General features: G+C 43.1%; 1 long non-coding RNA gene across 1 annotated transcript; it reads left to right on the forward strand.

The window, feature by feature from the left end:
* The first annotated feature begins 1,189 nt into the window (after positions 1 to 1,189).
* LOC112213953 lies at positions 1,190 to 15,001 on the forward strand. The gene is made up of 3 exons (XR_002947864.2): positions 1,190 to 1,210; positions 3,973 to 3,974; positions 14,770 to 15,001. It is a non-coding gene; the product is annotated as an uncharacterized LOC112213953 (long non-coding RNA).
* The last annotated feature ends 374 nt before the right edge of the window (positions 15,002 to 15,375 follow it).

Genomic DNA, 15,375 nt, shown 5'->3' on the forward strand with positions numbered 1-15,375 from the left:
AATAGAAACGGCTAGAGACTGGAAACTTGGAAATATTCAAAAGTTTGAAAGCTTTCGTAAAATTCAGAGGTGTTTCTTTGCAACGTAATTTTCTCTCAAATTATTTTATTTTTCCCTTAGAAGATAAGTAAAGTACATTGGACGGGGGTTGAAGAAAGAAAAGCGGCGGTGAGTAAAAGTTGCTCGTGAAAGACAACGTTGTAACAGAATGAGAAGTTTATTTGTCCCGTTCATTTGTTTTCCGGCGACTCCTCCACGGAGCAAGTTTGTCATGAAAAATTGTCGTAGTCTCGAGCTGCTTGAAAAATTGCTCTCGTATTCCTGTCTATCGCGAGCGTTACATCGCCTTGTGCCCTTCGAAAACCCACGCGTAGAATCCATCGATTTTATGAGACAAAGATTTGCATACCTTTGCCAGCGTGTTATAGAAAGAAAGGAAAGAAGAGAGATGAATATTACTTATTTACGGTGATTACTATCTGGAAACTAAAACAGTATCCGTGAATATGCTTATCGGGAAAACTCGTTCGTCTTCTGTCAGCTCGTTTATGTTTTTGTTGGTCGACCAAGTTTTTTCCACCAGTGATAAGCGGAACATGGCGGGGAAATAAATTCGATTCGATCGCGATAACGTCTGCGCGGAAACGAAGCGCGCGATGGTCCTCTGAAACGGGTAGATTTCTCGGTTTTCGAAGTTTTCGGCTATCGCCGAGTCACCGCGATTCACGATCATTTGTTTGAAAGCGTGAAACTTTAGGCGATCGATTTGAACAAAGACGTTCGTTTCTGAAGCAATTTCTCCCACGATGTCTCCAATTTGAAGCGATTTGTTGCCTCGAGTCGTTTCAATCCGAGGTCATTGGTAACAATTAGAGGACGCTTTATCTCGTTGTATTTCATATCGATTGCTTTCTTTCCAGTAAAGGAAAAATGCGAAAGTTTACTTATCTCGTTTAATTGGTCTCTGGTCTGCAGACTTTTCAGATCCCAGTAATAGATAACGAACGATAGACAACTTTTATGAATCAGCAAATTATCACCAATCTACCAACAAGCATCTTGCAATCGTTTTAATTATTTCCCTTTTGATCTGAATCTGCAGCTTATGAACGACGATCAGAGTATCGGAATTAGAAGGAATTAATTAAAACTTTGAAAATCAGCCTCGCAATCTTTCCTACAAGGACATCGATCGAAAAAGTCCATCGAGGTGAGAAATTATATTTTACGCGTCCGTTTCAAACGAGAGCTCGATATTCAAAGCCAAATCAAAGTACCAAAAATTCATACAAAACAATGATTTTTACAGTCGTGTTTATAATGCTAGTCCGCGTGGAAATTTATATCAACGTACGTTACGTTATATTTACATACGTGTTTGCATACCGTAATTGGCGATCGTCGAGAAATTTTCGACCGAAACTTCCAACCGTCCTGTTCCTCCTGGTCGATCCGTCATTTCGCTTTAATCCAACGAGGGCAAGTGTGACTAATAGGAAATTTCGTGCGAGACACTCGATCGGAATATCCGGCTGCCCTCGTGGCACATGTCTCCCCTGCTCTGCCACGGTATCAATAAAGATTACCACCAGCGAGTTAGACAGCCGGTGAAAGGAACGGATTACTGGCGAACAGCTAGGAATTGGTTATCGATCGATTTCTTTCGGCCGTTTATTTTCGGCCGCAAACTTTGCGCCAGAGATGGAAAAGCGGAGGGCCAAGAGGCTCGCTCGCCATCGAAAATCCTTTTCGTTCTATCGTCGTCACTTTATGCTCGTTAGACGACTGATTACAGGAAGAGAACCTGTAATGGATTATCGAGCGATTTTTTTCTATGTCGCTAGTAGCCGTCGACGTTATCCTTGTTACCATTTTTCAGTAGAAACCACACGTTTCTATGTTCACGAAAAGAATCATTCTGGTCTTTTGTTTATCTATTTTTTTTTTTTTTTTTATTGGTAAAAGCAATTTATAACCCGTCACTCGTTAAAAGCTTTCGTGCAGCTCTTTGTAACCTCTTTGTAACGATCATTTTTATTTCCATTTCAATTTGTTACACCGTAATTGGCGAAACAAAGTTTCAAATGGATTGTAACAAACGGATTAAACGAGCGTTTTTTCCTCGCTGACAGTCGGATTCATATTTGCGCGTCTACGAAATGTCATAAACACGATGTTTTACCATTGACTTGTCACTTAACGGATTGTAAAAACCACGAGGATGGGCTTTAACGATCTTCCCCGACAGCGATATGCCCCAGCGTCGCTTTATCGATCTTCCTTCGGCTTAACTCGCTTTAGATCTGACTCGGTTAAAGTGCACCGAGCGACAACCTCCTCCGACGCTTGTTCGCGCGAAATGGCCGCTGCAACGCGCGACGCTGACTTTGCGCGCGATCGCCAGTTCCTTTCACGAACGATCGTTTCATCCTTCGAGTCGACGCCTTTTACAGCGGCGAACGCAAAACGATGTAGACTTGCGAACGACAGCAACTTTAATCAGCTGGAAAACTCGCTTCTGCAGGCATCTGTCACTCGTCAACCATCACGACCATGACACACGCTTGCTCCAAATTGCTGTTTGAAAGGGTTGATCGCGAACGAATTTTTTCAGTTTTTCACGAGACCGTGTCGTGTCTGGGTGACAAAGATTTTAGTAAGACGCGAACTGCGCGCATGGAACGTGTCGTGTGTCCTAGAATATGCAAATTAAATCGGACGAAGTATAAATATCGGATAGAAAGGGGGTGGAAAATGGAGGAAAGACAAACGCGCGTGGCTTCTATATATATATATCTTCAGAAGATAGACATCGCGCGATCAAACGGAACGTAAAACGTCAGTTTTATCGAACGCGATAGATTTCTCGATGTTTGTTGCGTGATCGCATAACGGAACCTGGAACCGAGCTTCCTTATCGATGGACACACGCTACCGTCCTCGATGGTCGACTAGAAGATTAATTTTCAACGATGTTTTCCTTCTTTCGTTCGAATTAATATACATAATCCATGACTGCAGTCATCGCTTCTAAACATCGCTGTTCAAATCAATCTTTCGACCCACATACCATTTCGTCCCCATTCTAAATCTGAAACTACGATCTTGAAACTAAACCTTGTCCCAGTACCTAAACTGTCGACATTACTCGAACAAGAGCGGCCTGATATCGTCCGCAAATTGCACCTCTTTGCGCGTTCAACGATTAAAATAAATATCAAACGTCGCACATCGCTTTGTTCGCCGACTCGCGTTTCCCTGAAAGCAAACGTTCGCCGTGACAAACCACGCGATCATTAAGCGTGGTCGTTTTGAGAGCCACGGCAAACGAGTACGTATATTTCTCAACAGTTTCCGAGGCAAGGATGGAGCAGGAAAACCGTCTAAGGCTGACTTTCCGCAGCAACGAACTTCCGTTGGACGTGGAACGTTTCTATGACGATGTAGCACAGCTGGAGGAAAACAGATTTCTCGGTGGAAACACACGCCAAAGACGCAACTGGAGACGAATCGAGCGAGCCTCGGTGATTTTATTACCTCTGCAAACAACCGAGCGATTAAATCTGTTTATCCTTCGCGTGCAGCCGTAAGGTGCGACGAAGATTGCGTCGAGACAACTGTTACGTAGGATTTATGGCTGTTGAAGAAGCGGCTGAAGATCGTGTAACATAGGGTGAATTTAGAGGCGCCTGGGATGTTGCTGAAACTTGTTTTTGTGACTCGTAAATAATACCGGCGGATAAAAATAGCGGAATTCGCAAGATGAATATTTTTAGTGCGACATAAAGTGGAGAAAATTGAAGAAAATCGGGCAACGTAGAAACTGTGGGAATCGACGAATCCAAAAATTCGACGTAAAAGCAACACCTCCTGGTCTACGTCTGAACGTGACTTTACTGGATCGATAATTCCAGCCGGAGGACTCTGCTTTGGACAAGAAAGATTCGGTGTCGAGATGCGAGGTGGTAAAAGTGGTGTCTCTTAAAAGATTATTTGGAAAAGGAGGACCTTTTAGAAAAATACTCGTAAAAAAATCCCTCTGTTAAAGTAACATAGCGAGAACAAGAAAATAGGAGAATATCCTCTAGTCACGCGATTGATAAAATATTTATTTCTTCGACAACTCACGAAACATCTATTTCGATTTATTACGAAACAGCTATTTTATATCGTCGTTTAACATCAGAATGAGACGTTCGTATTGAAAAATCAATAATCAAGTCCGTGCTGGCAAGAATATTCATCCAAGCATCGTTCGTAAGAAAATTCTTCCGTGCAATTCTTCGGATAACTTGTTGCTTTAATTCATTCGAAACAGAACATTGCCGCAGCGTAAAAGTAGACGGAAGGCAACGGTTCGTTATTTATTCATTCAAGAATGATCGAGCGACCGTATGCAGACGCGGGAGTATTCGCGCTGGGAAACGGGGTCGCGTAGATCGGAATTTATTTATCCGGAAACGCAGCGAAAATTCAAGGGGGGCAGAATCTCATTCATCGAAAAGTACGGAATAAAATGCTGGCGTTCGTGCAGAAATTGCACGCGTTACATCGTGTCACGTTTGTATCGTTCATATCCAGAAGAAAAATGCAGGTACATCGATGTCAGAGACTCGATTCGTCGCTTACGAATCGCGTTTGCGTATGAAAATAACATCGATGGCCCGAGAGTTTCGAAACTACTGCGTTGGTTATTCGAAAAATTACGAAAACAGATCGATCTTATTGCCCTATGAAAGAAGGATAGAGGTGTCGGAAAGGCGAAAGAACGATCCTTATCGTGTTCACTGCAGATTCAATTTTTATTATTTACGTTATATGCGAACAAACGATTTTCGTCTGAAACGTATCTTCATATCGGGAAACTTTACGCGAGTATTACGTTTTATCGCGAACGTTTTGCTTTCGAATATTTTATGGCTTTTAATTTGCATTCCACGTTTCCAATCCGTGCCGATATCGTACATCGTAGAAATCCTATTCCGAATATCCGATTTATCTAAAAAATGGAATTCAAAGGAGAGGCAAAATTAAATTAGAAATATCAGTTTGATACGTAGATTCGTGCTGCAAAGGAAGTCGACCTTCGGGCGACTAGTTACAATGGGACTTGGTGGAAAAGGGTTAAGGGAGGAGGTCCAATTACTTACGCGCGCTCCCTAGGCAAATAGGAACGCCGTGCTGCTTGTTCCGCCATTTTCACGGACCCTCGTCGAAAGACAAACAACGAGACGAGAGGCACGAGGACAACGTTGCACGCGGGATAAAATAAAATTCCTGTCGTACGACGAGGTCGCAAGTTACTGGAAATTTCCATGGAAAACGCACTCGAAGGAAACTGCAACAAAGTTGCCACAGGCGTGATTAAAACGAAGACTTGTAATTCCCTGGTGCAAGGGTTATTAATCGTACGAAAAGAGAAGGAGACGATGTTACTAAGTGGCGAGAAACTTGTGTCGCCGTTGCGGAACAACCGCCGAAGTAATGGGATAGGGAAGTCCCAGTGTGCATTATTAAAAAGGTCAATCTCTTGGTAAAGTTCGGTCGACGGGGCAAACAATGGATACTTTACCTTTCGACGAAAGGGAAATTTCAGGGATAAAGATTGTTTCGACCATTCGCGGAGAGACGCGATCGCGAGGAAGCACGCCAACGGCAGTCGTAACGAATTTCCGTTACGATTACATAATCGACGCCGCGAAATGATCGATCCCCTGTTTCGGTTAGGATAATAGAGGTAATTTAATTGAATAAGACACTGATGTAACAAGTTATAAATCTGTTGCGACACTCAACTAACTAGCGACCAGTCAGGCACAACTGATCGGTTGGTATCGCGAGCCTTGAACGTTATTAGCGTCCAAGGTGAAGGATTATAATAAATGTAAAGAGCGAGGTTTAGTTCACCTTATTTGTTCCACTCGATACTCTGAATACAACTGTCTTTAAGTTCACTGGATTCCATTAAATACTCTGACTGAATACTGTTATATGTTGACTCTTAGAATACCGATGCAAGAGTGTCTCTTGGTGATGTTGCTGTCGTAGAGAGAAGTTCGTGGTGGGTGTGTCTCAAATCTGTTACTAACCGATCATTGGGTAAAGACGTGTAGCGGCACGCGAGCAGGATAAATGCAAATCTTATTGTTGTTTTGTTTCGGAGTATCATGACCGTTAGGTCACAGGTATTGCAAGGAGTAATGAACTCCGAGCAAAACAATGTCGCCGCTACTTTCAACCGTCAAACGCAGTCGCCGCTAACAATGTCGCCGCTACTTTCAACCGTCAAACGCAGTCGAGTTCAAACTTTCCGACTGTCCCCTGGCCAGTATAAATAAACAAGCGAAATGACGAGCGAGAGAGCAGCGATTGCAGCGTAAACATACCGACGCATCATAGTGTATACGGAGTCTCTTGACACGCGCGTATTTATTTCGATAAATTATTATACCTGGACTTGTGCTTTGTGTCAAAGTATATCTTTAATAAAGTGCTCACGACATATAGACCGTTATTAGCGATATTTGAATAAACTCATCTTCTACAGACGTATGTTTGAGGATGGGCTGGCCGCCTTCATAAAGGTTCGCGCACGGGTGACCTTACACTTGGGGAAAACCCGCGTGTCCGGTCTTCCTGAGATGTACCATAAAATAAAGAAGTTTCGTGCCTTATGAGTTTTTTCCGTGAAGTCCTAAAGTACCTTGACTGTACAATAGGCCCACTGTTTATGGTGGGTCCGCACTAGGGTAGCGTAGACCCTTGACGATCGTCCTGCCCGAGGATCGCATCTGGTTCACATAAAGCGTCGCGGTACCAGGCGGTCACTCCGAATCCCGAACAAAATCACAGTTTATTTCAACAACTTGTAAAGAAGATAGTTACGCTGGTGCGTATGTATAAGATAAGTAAGTGACTGATCTACGGATGTAAACCCGGTTAAAAGAAAGTCGACTGTTTGAAAGATGGAAAAGCAGTGAAGTTCGGTGACGATGCTGTGGCGGAGGAAAGCTAAGGATGGGTGTGTCTAGCGCACGGGACCATCGGATTTGTTGATGACGATTTTGGCTAAGAGAGCGAGGGAAATAGGCTTCGTTGTTAATTGGTTATTTGCTATGGTGGTGGGTTAGGAAGGATCCTAACCGTCCTCGAGATAAAGTTGCTGGTGGGAGGCCTCATACGTGAGAAAGGCAACTTTCCCGTGTCAACCCGTGGTGGACAATAAACTTTAGGAAACAATTCAGCGAAAGAATATCTGTTCGGTCCGAAGGACCTTGACTCCTGGAGGAAATTCCTGAGATTTATGGAGGATACTTGAGACTATCGAGGGTACGTAGTAAGGACGTAACAAACGTAGGAACAAGTTTACTACTAGTAGTACGAGTTTAGATTACTATCGCAATAGATGGACTTTGACTCTCAAGATCTTCGGTACGATATTTTTATTATCGATGTTATCGTTATCTAACAATATCGTTTAATGTTACGAAATTTAAACGCCAAAATTGACGCTTACATGCCGAAAAAGAAAATGAATTGCTCTACAGGAAAGTTGGTTGTTCCGTAAAATCTTATTGGCCAAGAAAGGATAGCAGAAAGTCGAATGTAAGAGGAGAAAGAATCTTCCGGATGCACTTTCCACGAACGACCGTCGCAAAGAACTCTCAATTACGAGATTCCCACAAAAGTTTCCTTTCTCCATTGTACAATAAAAAATCCTCCAGCATTCTGTATGTTCTATACGGAACCGCTCTCCACACACAGCCAACAGTCATCAAAATATCTAGAATGACGCCCTATGAAGAGAAAAAATTCCAATTTGCTAGAACAACGTTAAAGATTCATTAAGTGTCCTCTATTTGTCCCTGGCTTACTCCATCCACGTTTCAGGCGGTAAAGCGACCTGACGCAAAAGAACAAAATACGCGAGAGATTAAAAATAATGGCAACGGAGAACCGTGTACGCTCTATCAAGGAGAGAAAAAGGTACAAAGAATAAAGCAAGGGTAGGTTATATTATGTTCCGTCGGTCGGTGAAAGACCTTCTGGAAGGGGTGAGCGAGTTGCTGGAGAGCAAACTAATAGTAAATAGGAGAGAACGCGCACGAGAAATTATTCCGCGCGCGTTGAAAGATGCATTAACTTCCTTCTCCGCTTCCTTTCTACCCCATAGTCGTCCGTCTTTCTCGACTCTTTGGCAAAGATAAAGAGCCTGGGCTCTCTCGTCGACGAGATGGGTGGGTGTACTTTCGTGAGGAAAAGGAGCAGAATGTATAGGATGTCACCTGTTCAAAGCGGCCTACCAGCCACAGCTATTTCCGTTCTCCGTTATTTAAATAGCATTTGCATTCGCGCGTCGTGCCTCTCTGGTCACCTTCGCCCTTTGTGCCACGTGTACGCGGAAAAATATCATTTGGCCGCGTTTGCCGAAGAAATCACGAACAGCAAGCAACCTTTCGTTGCTACTTTGCCTCGCGCAGAAAAGACAAAATTTTCATCTCGACTTAATTACGAACCTCTTCTTTGAAGATACTTCTTGAATCGGGTAAAACAAGCCGAAGGCTGTTTCAAGGGAATTAATGAAAGATAAGTAGGACGAAGTTGGAAATGTCTTGTTGATTCTGAAATTATCAAGATAAGAGGATGAACGTGCGTAATGTGTTTCTGTAGGAGAAACGTTACTCAACGAAATTTCTTTGAAATGGAATCGGAGAGATTTTCGAGAGTTAAAGCAGAAGCCAGCTGCGGTGGCCTCGTTGCTCGAGAAGAAACCGCGTTTGCTGTATTTCCACGGAGAATAGCTTTCACATCGGCATAAAGGACGCTCCATTCCGCGGTGAAATACGAAGCGACGAAAGTAATCTCTTGTTCGCGGCGCGGCGTGTGCAAATAATTGAAAGAAATTGGCTGAGTCTGCGGTATCGAAACGGAGACAAAGGGCGACGACACTCTGAACTTCTTAAAACCTCGCTTTAGCAAACAGAGGTCGTGTTTGTCGCGTAGTGAAATACTCGCAGATTTCCAGCGGGAATTCGCCGGGCAAACACCTCGAAATGTCACTGGACGAGCGAATATTGTTTGAAAATCAGCTTGCATCGTTGCCCTGTGGAAACAGCTGTCGCGAGTAAAATGTTCAAGGGACAAGCTGCGTTGCAGCTGGAAGCGAGGAAAGAGGTAAACGACTTCTTGAAATCTTCGAATAAGACGCGAGGAGATGGTGTCAGGAAGCTCGTTTCGTGTCGCTTGTCCAGGAAATCGCGCAGATAGAACGTAGAACGGAGCAAAAATTCAATAGAGAGAGGAGATTTGATCTCCTCTGATCTTGATTCTTTTTCACCATAAACTTGTAAAACGTGCTTTGCTTAAAAATATGCAAAAAGTATCGCAGGCGAATTTCACGAGAGCGAACAGAAGAACTAAAGCAAAATATCTTCGATGATAGTAGCACGGCGAAGATAGACGAACGTTCGAGATAAAGTAGCTACGGTAGACTACGGTAGATAACAGCAACGACTGAACTGTCGCGATAGACCGGATCGTACGAAAAGCAAAGGACTGGAAAGGAAAGATACGAAAGATAAAAGAAAGTAGAAACGGAACGAAGAAAACAAATGTAGAGAGTCTATATGGAAAATCTTCTGCAAAATCGCCATTGGTATTCTGCGATGTCCAACCACGGTGGTTGTCCGCTGCAAAATGTGTCCTGATCCCGTTTGCATATGCAGCATGCCAGCACGGTGATACGTCAACATTCTGACAGGAACAGAGCCGAAGCAAACCTCAGCTGCGGTTCTGTTTGAAATCCTGCCGGGCAATGGCGATTTGCGATTCGAAATTGAATCGATCGTCGGAGAAATTCGTGATCCTCCGGCGACTTGCACGGCATCGCCAAGGAACGCCGCAGGGAATTTCACGTAGAGGGTGGCAGGGTGAAAGATTTACGCGGCCTGAATCACATTTATTTTCGCCGTGACTTCGGTGCTTGAACCGAGCGCGCGACGAACATGCCAAACTGCGTCAAAACCTGTGTGCAATAACGTGCATACGTTTGTCGGAACGTTGCATGCTGTTGTTTCCGGTTTTCGGAGCGGCGGAAGAATCCTAAAAAAATAGGGTTAGTGGAACGCGACGCGGAGTATTGTATAAGTATAGCGAAATATTATAGCGCTACGTAGTATCGTCGTAAACTACGTTCTCCGGAGACTCGCAAGCGTAACTTTTATATTTTCGTTTCTCTGTATGCTACACACGCATAACGCTGTTTCTTCGTCCTTTAGTATGGTTTTATGGTGCTCGTGGGTGACCCGAGAGATTTAGTAGGAATTTTATAAATACAAGCATGGATGATACGATGATAAATTCGAGCGCACAATTCTCCCTCGAATTACAACGCTTAAATGACTTTCAAGACTCTCCACGAGAATTTCCAACACTCGTTATCTTCTCAACTTCTACATTATTTTTCAAACGTCGTGCTCGTTTCGATCGTTCTTGCTGATTGCCAAGCTCGTGCTCCTTCTTTTACAAGCATCGCTAAAAATTACGATGCTGTGCAAACTGCAGCCGTAACGAGACTGTAAGGTTCTTACAAGTTGAGAGATATCAGAGAAATTATATTATTATTAATGTATAAATTACAAAAGGCTGATAGCAAGTAACCCAAGGATATAACTATAACGACGAGTTGAGACGAACAAGAGAACGAGCTTTGCATATCCATCGCGTTTCATCCTAAATCAATCAGTACCATCTCGTCCGAATTATCGATCGAGTCCTTGTTGCGATTTCGGTTTCAAATCCTGATCGGCTTTCCATCGCATTCGAATTACCTTCAAACAGCAATTACTCCGATCGACGAATCGCGAACCTAACCGTGGAAGACTCTCTCGGCGAATCGTATGCACTCGAGCTGCAACCTACTTGCCACTTGGATTATTAATCATCCGCCACATGAGAATTGACGCGCATTAAATCGGCACATTGAACGTTATCAGGTAGCGAATAAACGGGTGATAGTTGAAGCGTGAAATATCGACGGTATTTTCCATTATTTAGAATTAAACGTATTAAAATGGAATTTATCGCGCGCCTCGTTGTTAAAAGTTCTCTCGAATGCGATATTACATTTAAATGATTACTCCTAAATTTAATAACGTCGTCGTATTTTCTACGGACCTTTACAAACTTTATATTGTCGTTTATTTTTAACTACATACGGTGCTTTGCCAGCTATTTTTACTATACCAATGCACCGTATTTATTCGCTGTAATAATGAGCGACAATTTCAAACAATACCAGCGAATTACTTTTTCCAATAAATCGATTATCGTAAGATTCTTTCAAGCCGCGACTGTTTCTTCTTGTTTCTCGAATATTTCAAGCAACGATCTTGAAACATTCTTAACCTTCCCGACGTTTTACCGCCTTTGACGACTCGTCGAGCGGAGATTTTCCTCTCGCGTTTCTCACGAAACGATCAGAAAAGTGTTATTAGCGAAACGAGCCACGACCAACGATCTTCCACTTCCGCTCCGAAGAAATGGATGTTTTCAGATAAAGTAGGTCGAAGTTCGCCGTTCAGAAGCGTGAACGATACGCTCGACGATCTTTCTTCGTCTCCTGTGATCGTTCTCGACTGCCTGAGCATGAATCGTGACCCTTTCGGCAGCTTCTCGAATTTATCGCGTCGTTCGATTTCACCAGCATCTGTTTCGTCGGTGTTCGCGGAAAAATTCCGCGAAACAATGGCAAGATATGTAAATGAGCGGAACAATGGAACAATGAGAACACAGGGATGCTAAGGTTCGGCTTCTGCGTTCTAACTTTGGAATAGTTGGCCGAAGAAATTGCATTAAGAAGAATTGCACAAAACGAAATGGAAGAATATTATGTCGTGGACTTTCTAGTTTGTTGCTTTTGTCCTGACCTTTGCCACTTGGAATCTGCTGCAAAGGATTGAGAAAAATGCGTGGTACGAAATAATACGTAATACGTAAAAGTTTCCCGATAGCGAAAGAACGTAGTATAATTACATCGGGCTCTCTCGATCTCGAAAAGGAAAGTCAGCATTACGTGGAAGTATACTTTGCGAAATGGTAGTACGAGAGATGATTCGTTTGAAATAAAGAATTTTAATCTTTCACGTTGCCTCAAGCTCCTCTGGAGACCCTGAAACAAGGCACTCTCACGGTAATGCACAGTTTTTTCCTCGAGTTAAGGTCCCATCAAAGATCCCTGGCTTTATCTTATGAAAAGACGCTGGCTAGAAAATCTTCAGCTCGTCAAAGAACGTAATATCGCGTTGCAGGAGATGCTTCGCCCTGCTGCCGCACCATTTTACGAGTTAACGGGCTAGTTTCGGTAAATATGAGATCGGTTTCTTCAAACTAAATTAAGTTAGCGATGAAAGAAAAATTCTTAATTAAATGATACGAAACATTCTTCCTTCTCCGTTCCGTGCTTTACCATACTTTCCTCCGTGACAAATGAAATACTCCACATTCGAATACTCTATACATCCCTGCAGAAGCTATTTCAGTAATTGAAACAAGTTTTCCGGAACAATAATCGTAAAGTTACACACCTTAAATGGCAAAAGGTTCGAAGAAACGTTAGAAAAAAGTTTTCAATTTCACACGCCACGATAGTACTTTTGTAAAAGAAAGAATTGGCGTGGCGATTTTAGAAAGCGAAAGTTAGTGGAAATCTACTGGAAGAGACTGACGTGCAACGCGTAGACCGGACAAAATGTTAATTGAAAACGAAGTGGATCACGCAAACGTTAGCACAGACGATGAAAGGAACGATCAATCTCGAGGCGATCCCTCGCTTGCATAGCGTCGTGCACGCGAACAACCGCCATCGCGACGATTTACGCGATCGACGACGCCGACTTGGCTTCGGCCGTTGGCGTCGTTCCGACGCGATTTTTGTTACGCCTGTGAAATATTTCAGCCGCTCGGAACGATATTTATCGTGCCTCTCTCACACGGTTTACTCTTCGGCGGGGTTCATCGTGGAAGATTCAATATTTTCGTTTACGACGGTCGTGTAAATATTTGCTATGCTCTCGGGCGCTCGTGACGAGAAAATGAGTTTATAAATCGGTATGGCTGTCGTTTAAAAATGTACTTTTCGCGTCTCTCGCGTTTGTTTGCCGAGTTAACGTCGTTTCATCGAATTTATTCGCGTCACAATCGAGTCACGCGGATTAAACGACAAATAACGGTGGTTTTTAGAATCTTTCTGGGTTTGTGCGTTCGAGAGAATTACAAATTCCTCGTACTCACTGTTACTGGTAATAAACTGGTATTTTAAAAACGACGATGAGATTACTCAACGAAATGTATCAAACTAAATAAGACAATACGCGACTATGCAAAGTTTTTCACGTTGATCGTTGATAATTCTAGACAAAAACAATGTACAGCGTAGATTATGGAATGGAAACAGCGGAACATTCGTTTGCGTAGATCAGAATCCCTGCATTGTTGAAACAAATACACCATGTGGTCGTACGACACAGAGAGAAAGCTCTTAATTTTCCTACAACACAACGACAAAGAGCCATTTAAACGGCGAAGGCTCGAAATGCACCGACGACAATCACGTCGCGACGAACAATAAAATTTGAAACACTGGCCGATGCTTATTCCACGCGTTATCATCGACGACACTGTTGGTTTCCTCGTCAGCGTCGATGATCGATATTCCACGAGAGTATGTCATTTCCAGCACGCGACAAGCATTTCCAACGACACGGTGAACGACGCCGTCGCTGCGATCTGGCAGCGTTATCGTACCGTGCCGTCTTTCGGAACGGAAAATCAATTCATCAAGAGGAGTCTGGCGGCGCGAGGAGACTCCCGCTGGAGACACGTGTCAAAATATCTCCAAGACCTAACAAAAAAACCAAGTAGTTAGGATTTTTAATCGAATTTTATTCTAAAAAGCCCCAGGCCTTTCAAGTACTAATTAAGTGCTTATCGTTCCTGTCGCCGTTAATTTATTCCGCCATTATTTTAATGAATATGGCCGGGAATTTTTTAAGAGATTAAACCCTTTGCACGACCAATAAACGCTCTTTTCTTTTAATACGTTAATGGAACAGTTTATCGTACGTTGTACGTAGAAGAGTGGAATATATCTAATGGAAGGTAACTATCTTTTGCTGGGAAAAAAGATGGAAAATACCAAATTCACAGTTATTTATACGATATTCGATTAAGATCTATCTAAAATTAATAAACGCGTGACTTCAGGTATCGAGTCTATTCGAATAAAAATTTCGTTGCTTTTTCTCCTCCAACTCCTTGCTATTTCTATCGTTCATTCGTGCGAACTGAGGTGTAAAGTCAGTGGGCTGTTCGCATAGGATGTTAATAATGCAAGAGTTAAATCGTGCTGACCTTTCTGCACTCGCGACAAAAGAGATTTACACCGAGGGAAACTAAAAAGATATACGTGGATTTATATATTATTAGTAGTATGGTGGACGAAAGGCCTAAGACATCGGTATCACCCGGTGGTGAACCATAAACGATGTCGCGAGAAAGCCGAAGTGCCAACAGGCTCAAAGATGTGTCGTCAGTCCTTCGATCGAATAGTTACGCGGAAAATCCACTGCGTGATCCTGGCCACGAGCGGTTGCGGGACACGTGCGTGGTGAGGCTAAGACAAAGGGAGAAAGACGAATTAACAGTCAATGTTAGTTGAGAAGTCAGGAAGTGTGAGTTGAGAAGCCAAAGAGAAGGAGATAGAATTGCTAGTGTCACGTTGGAGACACAAGAAATCACGAAACCGATAGATCGCCGGTGATCTCCTCGCGTCGCGGTTCGAACGTTTCACGAATAAGGTGAAGAAATTGAACTTTATATATGATAACAGAATTTATTGTGCAAATCCAATAGAGTGACGGTTCAAACTGTTACAACAGAATGATTCAAAGCGTTACAAGAGACTGGATCAAAATGTTTTAACCGACTGGGGCGAGCGCTTATTTTGGAGCGTTTCCTCTGGAGGGACAAAAAACGAACAAACAGTGGTGAAATTAGACGTGAGATCAAAAGAAAGAAAATGGAAGAATATCTTAAGAGGTAAAAAATACGTTTCGGTTGGGTCAGCGTTCGATGGAGAAAGTAGGATGATCGAATATCGGCGAGCGAAACGAAAGTTCCAGGATGATACATGGTCTGTGGAAAAGACGGGTGAGCAAGGGCAAAGACAGGAACGATGTTTCAACAGTTTCGTGGCAGAAGGCCAGGGCAACCGGGCTACAACATTACCATACGTTACTCCGTTCGTTGCATCCCCTGTTTTCCTTGCGTATTCCTCCATACACCGTAGCGGATGCAACTACACCGGCCTCAAAACCT

Source organism: Bombus impatiens, unplaced genomic scaffold (genome assembly GCF_000188095.3).
Source record: "Bombus impatiens unplaced genomic scaffold, BIMP_2.2 scf_0054, whole genome shotgun sequence".
Classification (NCBI taxonomy): domain Eukaryota; kingdom Metazoa; phylum Arthropoda; class Insecta; order Hymenoptera; family Apidae; genus Bombus; species Bombus impatiens.